The sequence below is a fragment of the Triticum urartu genome, chromosome 2, assembly GCF_003073215.2.
Source record: "Triticum urartu cultivar G1812 chromosome 2, Tu2.1, whole genome shotgun sequence".
NCBI classification, from domain to species: domain Eukaryota; kingdom Viridiplantae; phylum Streptophyta; class Magnoliopsida; order Poales; family Poaceae; genus Triticum; species Triticum urartu.
In genome coordinates this window covers 662878708-662897569 of record NC_053023.1, presented here as the reverse complement: position 1 = coordinate 662897569, position 18862 = coordinate 662878708, and positions in this window count along the sequence as shown.

The following is an 18862-nucleotide window of genomic DNA, read 5'->3' as shown; positions in this document are numbered from 1 at the left end:
CCCTCCCGGTGGTCCCGTAAAGAGACCTAACATAGACACCCGAAAAGATCTATATATAATTTTTACCTTCGACCATTATAAGATAGATAGGGATAATAATCCGCTATACACAGAACACAAATTACGGTTACTGCCAATCCTACAATCCTACAACCGCAGCATCAGGAACCGTGGGGCGGGTGAGGAAGAAGGTAACACGAGTGCCAGTAGCACCAGAACCTAAGTGTGTAACCCTAGGGGTGGGAGACATGTAGAAATGACCGAGACGACTCTGCGGTCAATAACCAACAGCGGGATCTGGATACCCATGTTGGCTCCCACATGCTCCTCGATGATTTCATCGGATGAATCACGATGTCGAGGATTTAAGTAACCCCATATACAATTCCCTTTGTCAGTCGGTATGTTACTTGCCCGAGATTCGATCGTCGGTATCCCAATACCTCGTTCAATCTCGTTACCAGCAAGTCACTTTACTCGTACCGTAATGCATGATCCCGTGACCAGAAACTTGGTCACTTTGAGCTCATAATGATGATGCATTACCAAGTGGGCCCAGTGATACCTCTCCGTCATACGGAGTGACAAATTCCAGTCTTGATCCGTGTCAACCCAACAGACACTTTCGGAGATACCCGTAGTCTACCTTTATAGTCACCCAGTTACGTTGTGACGTTTAGTATGCCCAAAGCACTCCTATGGTATCCGTGAGTCACATGATCTCATGGTCTAAGGAAAAGATACTTGACATTGGAAAAACTCTAGCAAACGAACTATACGATCTTGTGCTATGTTTAGGATTGGGTCTTGTCCATCACATCATTCTCCTAATGATGTGATCTCATTATCAATAAACATCCAATGTCCATAGTCAGGAAACCATGACTATCTGTTGATCAACGAGCTAGTCAACTAGAGACTTACTAGGGACATGTTGGTGTCTATTATTCACACATGTATTACGATTTCTGGATAACACAATTATAGCATGAATAAAGACAATTATCATGAACAAGGAAATATAATAATAATGCTTTTATTATTGCCTCTAGGGCATATTTCCAACAAAAACATCGTGTCCCCTGCCTCCTTTTACCATCCGGCCTAGATGCACAGTTCGGGACCCACTACCCGAGATCCGCCGGTTTTGACACCGACATTGGTGCTTTCATTGAGAGTTCCGCTGTGTGATCGATAAAAGGATCGATGGCTCGCCTGCAGATCAACTGCGACTTCGGCATCTTCGTCACCAGCTCGACTGGTCACCTTGGTTCGACCAAGAATTGCGCCCCGTGTTCGGATCACCATGTCCGGACGAGGGCCTTCATCAAACATCAACTCCGATCTCTATCAAGATCACGGAGGAATCATCTATGGAGCTCGGGGGCTCAACATCAACATTGCCCTCAAGCGACTGTGCTGTTTTTCTGGACAGTGAACTCGTATCTGCCACCACCACTTCCTTGAGTATCGCTTTGATGATCGCTTTGGTGGAATTGTGCGGAATTGAGTCTACAACAACCCTGGAAAATTTCGTCGAGTTCCGATGGAGGAATCTCTGGCAATTCACGATATACCGGAGCCCTGTCAAATCTGGACGGGAATTTGGATGAGTTTAGGGCGTGGTGTCCAGCTTCTAGCTCGGACGTCCTTTGGAAGATCCAACCGTTGATCAGCTGCGGAATTCCTATATCTACCACCTCTCAAAATTTCGGCTCGATCCGACCGCCTAAACTCCGGGAACCTTCCGATTAGTGCATCACTTTTCGGATCTGTTTTCTGCGCGAAAACGAATCCGACCCGAGTTCATCTTTTTTATGAACAGGATTTCGGACATCCCTTTTGAAGGAAGTTTTGTATGGGGTATTGTGTTTTGTTCCCGAACACATCCCACTAACTGTAAGATCTTTTGAACATGATCTTCAACATCATGCTGGTGTCAAACCAGTCCGGCAATATTACTCCACGGCTGCCGACCTGCGCTAGACACGGCGTCACTTTGTTGAGCCGAGCTCAACTTCTTCGGATCACCATCTCGGCAAGCCGAACAAGAGCCCGGCAACGCGAAGGATAAATCATCACCAACATCGCCGCCCCATGGATTACACGGAGCGGGCATACCGGCATCGCCGCACGGTCGCTTCATCAAGCCGGCATCGACCACGTCACGACCTGCATCGACAGGGCCGCACTATTGCTTCTTCAAGCTGGTGTCCATCACGCCGACCTACTTCGACTCATCGGCTGACATCGAGGCTTCGACATCTCGGCTGGACCGGGGGCTTCGCCATCTCTTCATCAACCTACTCCGGACACTTCGGCGTCACTAGCCGACCAGCTCCGTCACGTTAGCTGGGCCGAGGGCTTTGCCTCGGCGAGTCAACCTTTACCAGCATTGCCATGCCGTCGTTTTATCGCCCATCAGGCAATGGGTGTGCGGAGCGGGTCCCAATTTTAGGAATCACCTTCCTTCGGATTGCTACAACAAATAAACCAGGTGCTATTAATCCCAGTATTTTTTGCTTGTTTGGGTTCATTTTTCCAAGGAATTATTACTCTGGTTTGTCCGTCATATGTACACAGGTCTATCAAATGGTGGCTGCATTAACGACAGTCGCATGGTGGTTCGGTCAGTTTCCGTACATAGTCCGGCGAACGCCGCACTTGGAGCTCGGACCGACCTGCGAATTCAGGCTTTGCCACGCCTTTACCGCATCATGCCGACGCCCTGCATCGACTTGACTTCGGCGCCAGGCCATATTTCTTTTATTACTCACTTTGCATAAATTATTTATTATGCAACGATTTTTTTAATTATCATTATTACTATTATCTCCGGTTTGCACTATTTTTTGTGCACAAGAAAATGATCCGGGGACTTCGGCGTCACTCTGCCGGTCTGCATTGATCGTGCTATGTCACCACTTCGGCGTGTCAAGCTCTCTGCTCCGCCACCTCGGGACCGGCTTGAGGGATGGAACCTTGCCCCGCATCAAGCTCGGACCGCGTCATCAATACCGAACACATTAACCAGCTAAGTCGCTTTCATGCTCAAAGCTTTAATTTCTAACTTGCGTTCGGTTCGACCAAGCATTATACTTTTTTGGAAAAAAGTTGCTTCTAAAAAATTTCCTTGTCCAAACTTTGTTTGTGACGCATAAATTCAAATACCCCGTTTACTTGGGGGCTTCCTTTATGAAGCTTTTCCTGTTGCATATGATTATACTTGTACGGCTTCGTTCCTTGTTTGTGTATTACGCCACAATATGCACCACATTGACTTAAGCAGTTTGCAAGCTGGGTTGCCTCGCTCCTGTGTTTACCCCTACGTTCCCGATTGTTCGGCTAGGGAGTAAAGGGAGCACCTCTGCGCTTGTCACGATCGGGTCACCCGAGCCGGACCTCAGACTGGGTGAAGCCGAAAGCTAGTGCTCTTATAGTTATTCAATGATGGTCGGCACACAACGGAGCTCATGAGTACAAAAAATCTATTGCACAAGTCTCATAATAACAATGAGCACCGAAGAAAGGTATCTGTGGGGGTACTATTTTCTTCGAAGATGCTTCTTATTCTTCGCAATAATATAGCATAAGTTCCCTGAGCGCGCTTTGTCTGTTACAGCCTTATGGCCTGATTGCCTGGTTATTGGAAACACCGTCGATATTCTCGATCGATGAAGTACATAACACTTTTCGGTCCTTAACCGAAGAGGGAGAAGCCGACGATCGATTAAGACGCGTTTAAAGTTCGGTTGAACATAGATATGATATAAGTACTTCGGTACATGCAATCATTCTTCTACCCAAGTCACTTGGGGGCTCTTAAGTTTATTTGAGCCGTTTTATAATAAGTGTTCTTCTTCTCAGTCGTTGCAAAGTTCTATTATTATTATTTATCACTCCTTTTTTTGACGTGAGTGTGCGGTCACTAGCCGGGGAGCCTAATTTCTCTCTCAAAGCCGCTAGAGTTTAGTTTGCTAAACTGGCCTAATGAGAAGTACTCCGCCCTCGGGATAGGAGGTTGAAGCCGTAGGCTGACCCGCTCGAAGTCTTGAGATAGGATGTGTCATGTTAAAGGACGACAGAAGCACTTCTTTTTTCTAAGACCAATTTTCGGATTGGCACCGAACACTTGATCTTGTTCGGACGTCATGTTTTTACTGATGTTTCTTGGTTTTCCAAGCTTTTTGGCACTTATAAACTATTTGTGCTTTTCTAGCATTAGTCTCGCAGTGCAACGCCGGACACCCTTAGGGATTCGGCAAAAACATTCTCAGATATTGCTATATATGCATCGGTTTCGAATTGTGTCTTCGGTCAATAGTTGGGTTGCCCGGCTCCTGCACTTGCTTCCTACGTTCCGTTTTGTTCGGCTAGGCGTGCAAAGGGAGAACCACTGCGATTGTGCTTCCAGCTCACATGGTTAAGCACCTTAGTGGAGAAAGCCGAAAACTGACTGTCACAATAAGCGTAAACTGGTCAGCGATCCGATGACTATGACGGGCCATTCATAACATTGGCCGAAGTGTTTACGGCTTGACCTCGACTTTCGCCGAACACTACCGGGGGCTATTAACTGGCCTCCCAAACTAAATCCTCGATATTTTGCTCTTACATTCGAGCTGAGGTTTCATGATCATGCTTAGCATGACAACCCAAAGAAAGGAACCGATAGTGGGACTATTTTCTTTGGAATACATTTCTTCTGTTAAACAGTAATATAACATATCTCTCTGCGTACCTTTGTTTATAAAACCGTGTGGCTAGATTGCCTTGTTTGTCATAAATCTTTGCCCTCATAAAGGCTTTATAAAGTAGGACAAACACTCCTCGGCTACTGGCCAAGGAGGTGGAAGCCGATGGTCGGTCAACAAAGTTTTGTACAATGCGGATCCGAGCATTAATGACGTAAAGTACTTGGATACATAGAGTCATTACACATAATTTGTGATTTTACTATGGATATTGATCCTTAATTCGGCCACCCGTGCCTGCATTAAGGCTCGGGGGCTACTGGGCTTCGGGCTTATTATTTACAAATATTAAAGGGGCACATCGATCCCCTGATCTGGTGTTGCCACCCGACCAGTGTCTCGGGGGCTACTGCATTGCTTGTCCAATGCAGAAAATTTTATGTGCAATATAGTTTCCGAGGAGATTTTGATCCTCAGGTTGGTCGGCCGCACCCAACCTGAGTCTTGAGGACTGAGCATGCCGCTTTTGTGTCCCGAAGTATTCTGCCGAGCTAGGACTTGATCCTCAGGCCGATTTTGCAAATCAACCCGAGTCTCAGCGGCTACTGGGATCAGCGGTCTTATGTCATCCTTCATGAGCATCTCGGGTTTTAGACCGATACACACCTTGAGGGCTACTGGCTATATATCTCGGCAGAGAATAAATTGCACCAATAAAAATATTGACAAAAAATTGGCCCATAGTCGGGGTGGTGCACCACCTCGGAAGCAGTCCGGCATAAAGCTCGGGCGCTAGTGGCTGGCTCCATAGAGGGCATTTCCGGCATTAAGCTCGGCTAAACTCCTTCAACTTTTTCGAACCAAGGTGATATGACACCTCGGATATAGTCCGGCATTGGAGCCTGGACACAGTCCGGCGTTGGAGCTCGGATATATTTCGGCTTTGGAGCTCGGATATACAGTCCGGCGTTGGAGCTCGGATACATAGTCCGGCGTTGGAGCTCGGATACATTCTGGCGCTAGAGCTGGGAAGCGGTCCGGCGTTGGTGCTCGGCTGCAAAAGATACCTCGAATGCAGTCCGGCATTGGAGCTCGGACGCAAGAGGACCCTGCCTCCCGGGAACAACTTCAAACCCGAGGTGTGGCATAAAAATAAACAAGGCATTGATAAAGGCCGGAAACTTAAAGGGGCTCCTCGGATACCCGACGTGTAAACTCGTCGAATGCATTTCGGCGATCCTCAAGATCGAAGATAAAGAAGATTTGTTGAACCAGTTTTCAAAACCGGCAACCAAAGATGAAGAACAGTTCAGAAGAATCGAGGAGCGTCCCTAACTTGAAGACCGGTTCAGGGGGCTACTGACGGTGTCCTGGACTAGGGGGTACTCACCACGTCGTCTCCCGATCTATTAGATTGGGCCGAGGACCCCCGTGGCCGTATACTCATGGGCCAGTTCGGACGGCTACCGCATACAAGGAAGATTCCACAAGACTTGGCGATCAAGACAAGGACTTCTCCCCACCGACGTATTCGGCTAGGACTCTTGTTATCCTAGGCCTCTGGTGCATTATATAAACCGAGGCCAGGCTAGTCGATAGATATACAATATATACAACAATCATACCATAGGCTAGCTTCTAGGGTTTAGCCTCCTTGATCTCATGGTAGATCTACTCTTGTACTACCCATATCATCAATATTAATCAAGCAGGACATAGGGTTTTACCTCCATCAAGAGGGCCCGAACCTGGGTAAAACATCGTGTCCCCTGCCTCCTGTTACCATCCGGCCTAGACGCACAGTTGGGACCCACTACCCGAGATCCGCCGGTTTTGACACCGACAATAGGTGAGGGTGGTCCTTGAGCAAATCTTCCTCTCGTTCCCAGATGGCTTCGTCCTTCGTGTGGTGGCTCCACTGAACTTTGCAAAACTTGATAACCTTGCTGCGAGTGACTCGGCTGGCAAACTCAAGAATCTTAATTGGTTTCTCCTCGTAGGTCAAATCGTTATCCAACTGAATAGTTTCCAATGGCACTGTATCTCTCAAAGGTATGTCAGCCATCTCCGCATGGCACTTCTTCAACTGGGAAACGTGGAACACATCATGAACTCCTGACAATCCTTCGGGCAATTCCAACTTGTAGGCCACTTCTCCCATACGCTCCAAAACTCGATATGGTCCTACAAATCATGGCGCTAACTTTCCTTTAACTCCAAAACGCTTTGTTCCCCGAAGTGGAGATACTCGAAGATAAGCTCTATCTCCAACTTCGTAAATTGTCTCCTTGCGTTTAGAATCTGCATAACTCTTCTTTCTGGACTGGAGCTACCTTGAGCCTATCGCGAATCAACTTCACCTTCTGTTCAGACTCTTTAATCAAGTCAGGTCCAAACAACTGGCGGTCTCCAACTTCGTCCCACGACAACGGTGTCCTGCACCTCCTTCCGTACAATGCTTCGAAAGGGGCCATCTTCAAACTGGTTTGGTAACTGTTGTTGTAAGAGAACTCTGCATATGGCAAATTGTCGTCCCAACTAGATCCGTAATCTAGCGCACAAGCTCTCAGCATATCCTCCAAAATCTGATTGACTCTCTCGGTCTGTCCATCTGTCTATGGATGAAAAGCTATACTGAATTCTAGCCTGGTTACCCAAAGGTTTCATGCAACTGTTTCCAGAACTTTGAGGTAAACTGGGTTCCTCTATCTGATACGATACTCCTCAGAACTCCATGCAAACATACGATCCTGGTCATGTATATCTTTGCCAACTTAGCACTGGTGTAAGTGGTCTTTACTGGGATGAAATGAGCTACCTTCGTCAATCGATCAACTACAATCCAAATTGAGTCATAGCCTGAACGAGTCCTGGGTAATCCCGTGATAAAATCCATGCCTAACTTATCCCACTTCCATTCGGGTATCGGCAATGGTTGTAACAATCCTGCTGGCTTCTGATGCTCTGCCTTTACTCTCTGACATACATCACAAACTACTACGTACTTTGCAATATCCTTCTTCATTTCGGTCCACCAGAAAATATCTTTAAAATCCAAATACATCTTGGTATTTCCCGGATGAATCGAATATGGTGAATCATGTGCCTCTTGCAGAATGAATTTCCTAATCTCCGGGTCATTGGGCACATAAACACGGTCTTCAAACCATAGGGTGTCGTGCTCATCCTCACGAAATCCTTTAGCCTTTCCTTTGCTAAGTTTCTCCTTAATAGAGGCAATCTCCTTGTCAGTCTTTTGAGCTTCTCTGATTCTATCCATCAAACTTGACTGAATCTCCAATGCTGCTACATAGCCTCTCGGAACTATTTCCAAACATAGTTCACGAAGATTTTCTGCTAACTCCCTTGGTATTTCTCCCGTCATTAATGTATTGACGTGGCTCTTACGCTTAATGTGTCAGCTACTACATTAGCCTTTCCGGGATGGTAATGCAATTACATATCATAATCCTTGATGAGCTCCAACCATCTCCTTTGTCTGAGGTTTAACTCCTTCTGCGTGAAAATGTACTTCAAACTCTTATGATCCGTGTACACCTCATAATGGTTTCCAATGAGGAAATGTCTCCATGTTTTCAATGCATGCACTTAAAGCAAGTGACTTGGCTCAGGTCCTTCTTGGCTGGGGTTAATGGGTTGGTGCGATTCTGGCCATTGCTTCCTCCATTCCCATTACCATTCCTGGTGTCATTGTGATTGTGCGAGCTACCTCCCCCATGGGTATGCTGAAAATGTCCTCCCGGTCTAGGGGTAAAACATGGCTTCTACTGAGCTCCAGAATTGTACTTCCCTTGTCCATACTTCCTCTTGCGATTCTCAATTTGCTGCTGCTTGCCTTCAATCATAAGAGCACGGTCTACCAACTCCTGGTAGTTGTTGAAGGTTGCTACCATCAACTGCATGCTCAACTCATCATTCAATCCTTCCAGAAACTTCTCCTGCTTAGCTGCATCCGTAGCAACGTCACCTGGGGCATAACGTGTTAACTTACTAAAGTCCTCCATATACTGGCCAACTGTCCTTCCTCCTTGGCGCAAGTTGCGAAACTCACGCTTCTTCATGGCCATAGCTCATGCTGAAACGTGTGCAGTATGAAAAGCCTGCTGAAACTGGTCCCATGTGACAGTGTCGACAGGGAAATGGCTGTGAAATTCTCCCACCATGATGCTGCGGGTCCTTCAAGCTGATGTGCGGCAAACTTCACCTTCTCCGCATCTGTGCATCCTGCTGTGGTCAACTCTCTAGCTGTCTTGCGGAGCCAATCGTCTGCCACTATCGGCTCGGTGCTACTGGAAAACACCGGCGGATTCAGCCTAAGAAAACGGGCCTAAGTGATCAACAGGTGGTGGTGGTGGTGGTGGGTTGTTGTTGTTGTTCCCCTGATTCTGATTCTGGACTAGCAACTGCATCAAAGTGTTCTGTTGCGGGATCAACTGCGTGAAGCTCCGGTGGAAAGGTAAATCTGGGGTCACGTCTCAGAGGCATCTGAGGGTTTAGAAAAGATGAGATTTAAGAATAAAGAGGGGGTCTAAAGAGAAAACACTACCCATATGCACATGAGGGAAAAGCAAACAATTCACTTCATTCAATCAATCAAACAAGGGCATACAATCGATCTAACTATCGAAAAGTGCTCGGACTACTATATTTACATGGTGGACTACTACTACTGATGAGGTGGTCTACTAGAAATATTCTTCGGTTGCAGACTCCATGATATCTGCTCCAGCTTCATCAACATAGTCATCATTGCTTTCGTCTGGGTCCGAGTCTGTGTCGTCAACGATGATGTAGTCTTCCGGGCTAATCTCCTTGGGTTCTTCGTCTTCATCTACTGGTGTAGGGTCTCCCATAAATACTGCTAGCTTCATAGTTAGGTCGGCATTCTTATCCACCAATATTTCAATTTCCTCTTCATAATCTTCATGTGTAGCCTTGAGTTCTTCCTCCAGCTCCTTGATTCTTGTCTTAGACTTCTTCAGATCTATCATGTCGGCGCACATCTGGTTCTCCTATCATCGAATGTGCTGGTTTAACTCCTGGATAAAAGCTGCAATTGATCTATCCTTTCTGGTGCTGATCATCTCCCAGTGCTCATCTCGGCGCCCACAAATCCGGTAGATAGTATCCTTGAGATCATTGCGGTAGACTTCTCCAATGCGTCCCATGGCGATGTGAGCTGCCATGCTCTTTCCTAGACTCCAAGTTGGTGCATCAAAAGAAAACTCTGTGGGCTCAGTGACTAGCATGAACGTCCTTCCTGGAACTTGAACTTGAATCATCCAGCGCTCTTCTTCAGGTAAAGTGGCGTTGTAGGTTCCGGTGAAGCTTGGTACTCCTATGTTCAGGTATCTAGTGACTTCCGTCAAGTGACGTCCAAAGGGTGTATCTTCATCCGGTTGCGTGAACTTGTTCCTTGTATCCGCCATCCTAAAAGAGTAGAAAAGATGAGGAGTCAGAAGAGAAGAGAGTGAGCAGTGATCTAGGTCTTTAGCTTAGTGGTCGTGTCCTACAGTCAGCGTGTGCTCTGATACCATCTCTGTAGCGACCAGACCTCAAACAGTCTGATCTCTGTGCTCCAGTGTCATCTCTGGATCAGTAATGCTGACACCACACAGTACTCGGAGGATTTATAACTAGGGACACATGAAAGAGTTTTTATACTAGTTCGGTCCCTTACGATGAAGGTAAAAGCCTACGTCTAGTTGCGATTGGTATTGCTGAAGTTTCGATCTCCAAGGGGCTCAACTCGCTGGCTTGGTTATCGATTTGGTTGTTTCTTGCCCTAAGCCACCACCGGGTCGTCCCCTTATTGTAGCGACCAGACCTCAAACAGTCTGATCCCTGTACTCCGGTGTCATCCCTGGATCAGTAATGCTGACATCACACAGTATTCGGAGGATTTATAACAGAGTAGCAATCACACACTTATTACAATAAATATGGCTTAAGGCCATCTAATAATGATAACAACGGAAGGCTTGAAAGATAAGTGAGTCCATCAACTCCAACAGCATCACTAAGTATAGAACCACGACCTAAAAACTCCTTAATCGTCGTCTGAAAAGTCTGCAACATTAACGTTGCAGCCCGAAACGGGTCAGCACATGGAATATGCTGGCAAGGTAGCACATAGAGAGTAATGAAATGAAACAACTATACTATATGCATACTTGGCTGGTGGAAAGCTCTACGGTTATAGTTTTGCGTAAAGCCAATTTTTCCATACTGCAAAGGAATAAATTTTATTTAACTATCATGGTAGTTGTTAAACATTGAGAATGGTTGACAGCATTCTCAATCCCAATTAAAAATATCATTAACAAAGCCCAGCAAAATTAATTTAGGGTAACATGTTGAGATTCACATGATAATCCAAGTACTAGATACTCAAGATTGTCCATAACCGGGGACACGGCTAACCATGATTAGTTTATTACACTCTGCAGAGGTTTGCGCACTTTTCCCCACAAGACTCGATCACCTCCGTTTGGTTTCTCGCACTACATGGTGTTTGAGAAGACGGATGACCGAGACATAGTCTTTCAGAAGTGCTAGCACCTTACGATGGATAGACCGTTACACCTACTTTCCCCTACATTTGCTAGTCTACCCTATAAGAGTTCGCACGACTTAATCAACTATGCTAGAGCCCATAATAGCTTGTGGCTGCACACGGAAGTTTCTAGTATGAATAGTCTCATGATCCCTTTGAGCCTGGGTGGCGGTCCAAAAGAAAACAGGCAAGCCCTGGAATACCCAGATGCCTCAATCCACCCGAATGTGTGTTAAGGTTGCCAACCTTAGATAAACCATTAATTAACAAACTCACAATCTGTCATGGATATCACCTCACCCAATCCACGTCTACTAGCATAGCATGGCATAATAAGCAAACGTAGAAGTAACTCCCAAAGGTTTTGTAAGTAAACAGGTAATAGGTACTACCTAACTACTTCCCATCCCAAAATTAATTAGATCCTAAATCATGCATGTGTGAGGATTGATCTAATGCAATAAAACTGGGTAGTAGGAAAGGTATGATCAAAGTGTTTGCCTTGCTGATGGATCCGGGAAACCTAGCATCGAAGTAACAGGCGGCGCACTCCAGGTATTCTATCGCAAGACAAACAAACAAGCATACCAATAAGTACTTATCTAATGCACAGGTAAAAGTCAAATAAGTGATCTAACCAGAAGTTCAACTTAAGAACTCCGTTGCAAAAAAGAACCAAAACAAACGAAGCAACGAAAGTCAAACGGCGAAAGAAACAACTTTCGTCTACTAATCTGGATCTAAGCAAATTTTACAGTAGCAAAAACCTTGTTTAAGTTGGTTAAAACGATTAGAGGGTTCGAAGAACGAAACTCCAGGCGCTGAATCGCTGATTCCGATAAACGAGCGAAAAGTTATACTAAAAAGAAAATCGGATCAGGATCGCGATCAGAAAAATCGCGGATTAAATCCGAAAAAAATAAAAACGACGAAACGTTCACTAGAACGAACGAACGGACGAACGCTCGCTAAATAAATAAATCGAAAAAACCGATCTATTAAAAAAACGAATCTAAAAAAACCGACGGAAAAATCGGACGGTTTTTCGAAAAAAAAATAAACCGGCAACGGATACTGAGGCGCACCTCGGGCGGCATGAGGCGGCGGGCGCGGCGGCAGCGGGGGCTGCGCTGGCTAGGTTTCGGGGGGCGTGGGCTTGAGGGCTGGGCTGGGCCCCCCCCCCCCCCCCGGCTTATAAAGCCTAGCGGGCCGGGAGTTCGGGTCGGACACGGCCCTAGGTCGGTCCGTTTTTTTTTAAATAATTACGCGCAGAAGAAAAATAAAAATAAATACTAAACGGACTCCAAAAATCCCGAAATAAATTTTCCCGGGCTTCTAAAATCAAGCCGCACAAGGTGAACATTTATTTGGGGCCTAAATGCAATTTTGAAAAACGCACATTTTTCCTAAATTCAAATAAAATAACGAAAAACTCCGAAATAAAATCTTATTTGATTTTATTATTAATCCTTAATATTTCTTTATTTTGGGAAAGTCATTTTATTCCCTCTCTCATATTTTTGTAATAGAAATAATTGACGATAAAATAACAAAATCAAATGATCCTATTCTCAAAATTTGAGAAAACTCAAATATGAAAATAACGAAATCCCCAACTCTCTCCGTGGGTCCTTGACTTGCCTAGAATTTCTAGGATCTACCAAAATGCAAAAATTAAAATATGATATGCATAGATGATCTAATGTATAACATTCCAAATTGAAAATTTGGGATGTTACACTTATATACATGGGTTGACACCTGGTGGCCTACAGAGTCCCGGCCGGCTCATAACCGTGTCCGGCTCGGTGACTTCCTTTACATGCCTTTATTTACAAGTCTTTCCTTACATACGACGGTTTACAATATCGGGCCTTAAGCCGGCCCCAGGCCTTTGGGCCTTCTATATGTTTAATAAACTATCATCTTGAATGTATATTGGGCTTCTTATGTAACCCTCCATCAGGGTTGACCCGGCCCCTGGGCGGGTCATACTGGTAGTAATATCCCCAACATTAGGCCCCAGGTTGACTTTGAACTTTGTTCTTTGTCAATATTCAATACTTAGATGAAATCCATCCTCTGTCTGAAAAACTCTGTAACCCGCCGTGACGTCATCTTTGGAAAACACAAAAAACTTTCATGACGTCATCTTCCAACAGACCTTTTATCTTTAATGCTTCCCGAGAATCGAAGCGTCTATATAGCTGGATAACCATTATTTGGTTCTCCCTTGATTTTCGCGCCCGTCTGTTCGCATCTGCCCTTATAAATAGGCTCGTCGCCGCCGCAACGCTCATCATCGTCCTCGAGCTTGACCGCTGCATCACCCTTAACTGTCCAGATAAACGGCGACGACCCTCCGCAGCGAATCCGCATCCGTAAGTCTTGCCTTCTCAAACTTTTTAGATCTGCATTAGGGCTTGCGAGTTCATCGGTGTTTTTCACCGTTCTTCATGAACCTTTTTGGTAGTTCTTCCTCCGCAGCCTCTCTTGATCCAAAGAGGAGATATAACTTGTGCGGTAGTTGTTTTGCGTCCATTTTTTATAGCAGTAGATCCCTTTTTCCTGTATAGATGCTTCGTTATAGCTGACGAACTCATCTGTACTAGATTTTTAGGTCTAGAATATTTTTCTTTTCAGAACGGCCATTTGATCCAAAATAATAATGACAGCTTGGTAAAACTTGTTTATGCCAATACTTAGCTGAATCTGCTTTCTGAAAAAATTTGTAGTCATGGCGGCTTACCGCTTCGGCTTTCTTTTCCTTATATGTCATTAGCCCGTAGTTAAGCCGCTATTACTTGTTTTACATCTTCAGCCTTTAACTTTTATCCTGACCGTAAACTGAACCGGGATGTTGTTATTTCTTTTTCAGTTCCTTGCACATCATGCCGTCAAAGACACCCACCATCTGTAATTGGGTCCCCTCAACCATAACTGAGGATCGTTTAAAAGAGTTCTTCCTCATTGGGTTTGTGCCCTCAAAAAGCATCATGTCTTATCGTGCTCCTGACCCGGAAGAAGAACGACCCAATCCAAAAGACGGCGAAGTGATCGTCTTTACTGACCACATGAATTGTGGCTTCTCACCGCCCGGTTCAAAGTTTTTCAAAGAAGTTCTTCACTTTTTCAAACTCCATCCTCAGGATATTGGGCCCAATTCCATATCCAATATTTGTAACTTCCAAGTGCTCTGTGAGGTATATCTTCAGCAAGAGCCGACTGTGGAGCTATTTAGAGAATACTTCTATCTGAACCGGCAGAGCGAGTGCACCAACAGCCTTAGCTTAGAGCTTGGAGGCATCTCAATTCAGCGCCGGCAGGGTGCTGTCTTCCCTCTCATAGTTTTACCAAGTCACCCAAAGGACTGGAACCAAACTTAGTTTACTGTCAGGACATCTCACCCGCCAATGAGAAGCCACTGTCGGGTTACCGCCCCGATCGTCTTGACTCCAAATTCGCACTGCCAGATAAACTTACCGTTGCTGAACGCAAGAAGCTGCTTCCATCTATCAGAAGAATCAACGCTTTGTTGGGGAACGGTTTAACCGGAGTCGATCTAACCCGCTGCTGGATCTCATGGCGGGTTATTCCATTAAGCCGTCGTTCAAAATTGATGTATGAATATGGTGGAGGCCCGGACGACTCTCTCCGTCATACCCCGGTTCAACTAACCGAGGAAGACATTGTCTCAATGTCAAACCTTCTGGTGAATGGGAAGTATGAAGATTGCAGTATTGTTAGGTTAAATCCCTTCTGTAAACTTAACCCGGTACCAGAAGTAAGGATATTCTGATCTTTTTTCCTTTGTATTTTGTCCAGCCGCATTGTTTATCACTGATCCTTCCTCTTGTCTTTGTAGGCTAATTCTGACTTTTGGAAAGTGAAATATGATCACGAAGCTGCCAAGAAGGCGAAACTCGCCACCATGAACGCCAAGAAATCGACCCGGAGATCGAAGAAGAAAAAGAAGACCACTGCTGAAGATTTAATGAAACTTGATGACACGTCTGACTCGGAGGTAGCCCTTGATTCCCTTGGCCAATTTTTTAACAATCTTATTGACACTGATCCTTACCAGGATGACACTGGGGCCAGTCAGGCCGGGGAAGCAGAGATAAGTATCATTTCCTCCGACTCAGAGCCCTTACCAAGACACAAAGTTCGACGAGTGATCCGTAAAGTAAGGTTTTCTAACCTCTTAGCTCACTTGGATCCCAACTTTCATTTGAAAAAGCAGCAGCATGAAAGCCGCCGTGAAGTTGGGATTGAAGATGAACCGGCTGTCGTCCTTCAACAGACCTCTCGGAAACGCCCGAACGAGGTTTACTTATTGTTGTCTTTAACTCATTTTAATGAATCCTGCTCCTTGTATTTCTTTTAACTCTTTTCTCTTATCCTTTCAGGAGGTGTCTTGTTCTTCAGGCGACTCATCACAAACACAATTTCCGGCTTTCAAGACTGCTCCTGGGTAATCAAAAATCCTTCTTTCTTCCGGGTTTGCTCAATTGTATCTTTATGCTGACAATCCTGCAATATTTTTCCTTAGTGGCCAGGCTAAATCCAAGAAGACAAAGGCGGCTAAACCGGCGGAAGACCCGCCAGTGCTAGCATCTGAACCGGCTAGGCCGCCTTCTCCATTGGCTAACGCTCCAGAACACCCGCCTATTGACAATGAGGCAAACCCTCCTGAGCCGACTTTTGATGAAGCCATTATGGATCCTTCTACAGCTGGACCGTCAAGCTCAACCGACCCGCCGTCTCCACCTGCTCAAGATGTTCAAATTACTGGGAGCCGCTTTGTTGAGCCGGGGAACCCAACGGTGCTGGCTCGGTGCATAGCAAAGCAAGAAGCATTGAAGAGGCAGAAGGTTTGCTTTGATGTTGCCAACTATGACCGTCTCAATGCCAGTGATATCTTATCCGGCTATCTCAGTCATGTACACTCCAGTCGTGAGTCTGAGATCGAGATGGTCAAGCAGCTTCAGTTGAAGTATGAGGTACGTTGTTTCCGGTTTACTAATATTCCTTCAGCCCCCAAGTCTTCAGATTATGAGAGAAACGGAATAACCTGTAGACTTAAAATATAGGCCGAGACTTTTACCTCTGAATCTTTGCCTGATATTGATAGAACAGAACTTCACCTATAGTCCCCAAGGACCGGTTCATTTTGATCATTAATGAATCGGTACTTTAGAATTTAAAACCGTCTTCAAAGTACTTAACACTCCGGCTTAACCTTGCTAAACTTGCTGAACTGCATACATTAGCCCCCAAGTGCCAAGTGTTGTTACTTTGTAAGGGACTTGGGACTTTAAATATATTTGTAGTCGTAAAAATTTGATTTGGCATACATTAGCCCCCAAGTGTCAAGTGGTTTATTCGTAAAGTACTTGAGACTTCAATCTTGAATTTGGATATTCGAATTTGAAACTAAGCCTTGACTTATCTGAACGTTTCATAGAATGCCTTGTCTGAATTGAAATCTCAATTGACTGACGCAAAGACCCGACTAGCGAGTCAGGAGTCAGAAATCAAATCTTCCACCTCCAAACTGCAAATAAGCCTTTCTGCAACGGAAAATTTGAAGACCAGCTTTGCTGCCAAGGAGAAGACTTGGGAAAATGAGAAAACACTTCTGACCCGACGAGCTGAGACAGCCGAAACAGCTCTGAAAGAAATTTCAACAGAGCTGAACGGTTTAAAGGGGCGGGTGTCTCAGATGGTTGTTGCTATCTTTGGTAAGCTGCCTGATTTGACCTTTCGTATATTTTTTGCCAAACCGGAGTATAATCCGCCAACTGACTCTGTTAAAAATATATGCAGGTCCGCGAAGTAAGAATCTGAGCCAAGACCCGTTGATTAAGCTGAAGGCAGTATACACTTTAGTTGAACGATTGTATATCGGCGCACAACGGGCTCTGGCTGCCATCTCTCCTGCTAATCAAGAACCTAACCGGCTCAGCGACGTCCTGAAGAAGCTGTCCATCCTTCCTGCCAGGTTCCAAGAAGTAAAACGCTCCTGCGCGCAAGCCAGAGCTTTGACTGCCCTAAGCCAAACGAGCCGACGCTACGATGAGGTTTTCCAGGGGGTTGAAGAAGTGACCCGGAGGTGTTGACACATAACGAGGAGGAGTTGTATTTACACGAGGTGGCTCCATGGCGCGTGGCTGAACTGGTGCATCGGGTGTTGTGACCCAGTTTGCCTCTGGCGGGTGGCTCCCCCCAACCCCGGGTGTATGGAACAGATTCCTCGGATCCAGCGTTAGAGGCAGACGCGACTGAGTTTTCTGATGCCTCCTCCTCATGACCTCGTTTGATGCGTTAAGATTCACCGAGAGCCGGAAGTTTCTGCTTGAAGTTGCTGAGCACGAGCGTCCAGAGCTGCTCGTTCTGCTGCCATCCGGGTTTCCTCCGCGGCTAGATTTTCTTTAGCTTGCACCATCTCCTCCCGCACGCATGCCACTTCTGCGTCGTGCTGAGCTTTATCCGTCGGCTCTACCGCAGCGGTTAACAGAGTCGTCAGCCGATCCATGAGGTCCATTAGAATCTGAGCTGGGGGGCGCGCGGGATCTCCTGGCCCAGCTGCTGCCGACCCGGTAGCTGCTGCTGTCGATGCGGTAGAATTCTGCCCGGGCTGCGTCCCCGCCATGAAGACTCCGGCCCAATTCGGCGGCTCAAGGGGGTCCGGAATACTGTTGCCATCGAAACAGCCCCCGGGCATGCCGTCTTGCAGCTAGTACAACGAGTCCGTCTCACTTGTTGATGATGCAGTATCAGAGCAGATGGCCGTCTCCCCGCCTTCCATCGGTCCTTCGGAGTATTCACCGCCATGGATGCAGCCTATGAAGACATGTTTCACGACAGATTGAACACGGGCGGTCCTGGCGCGCTGAGCCGTTTCGATGAGGTTGGTGTGGACGTCCGGCTCAGGGCCTGACTCGCTGATCCGGCCGATGAAGACGTGAATTCCGCCGAAGGAGACCCGGTAACCGTACTCGATTGAGCCGGCCTCGAGGCCCCAGCCTTCGTCGTCGATGTAGAGCTTGCCGCGACGACTCTTGGTCATCCGGCCCACAGTGTATCCCTTGAGCCCTTCGAAGTTGCCCTTCAAGACCTCAAATCCACCGTGCGCTGGCCCCATGGTGGGCACCAACTGTCGTGGAGTTGACACGGCAGATGTCCTAGAGCAAGGACTTAGTCGCAGGGCCATCGCACTAGGAAGCTTAAAGGGATTAATCGGGACAAGGGACACACAAGTTTTTATATTAGTTCGGCCCCTTACGATGAAGGTAAAAGCATACGTCTAGTTGGGATTGGTATTGCTGAAATTTTGATCTCTAAGGGGCTCAACTCGCCGGCTTGGTTATCGATTTGGTTGTTTCTTGCCCTAAGCCGCCACCGGTCATCCCCTTATATACATGGGTTGACGCCTGGTGGCCTACAGAGTCCCGGCCGGCTCATGACCGTGTCAGGCTCGATGACTTCCTTTACATGCCTTTCTTTACAAGTCTTTACTTACATACAGTGGTTTACAATATCGGGCCTTAAGCCGGCCCCAGGCCTTTGGGCCTTCTATATGTTTAAT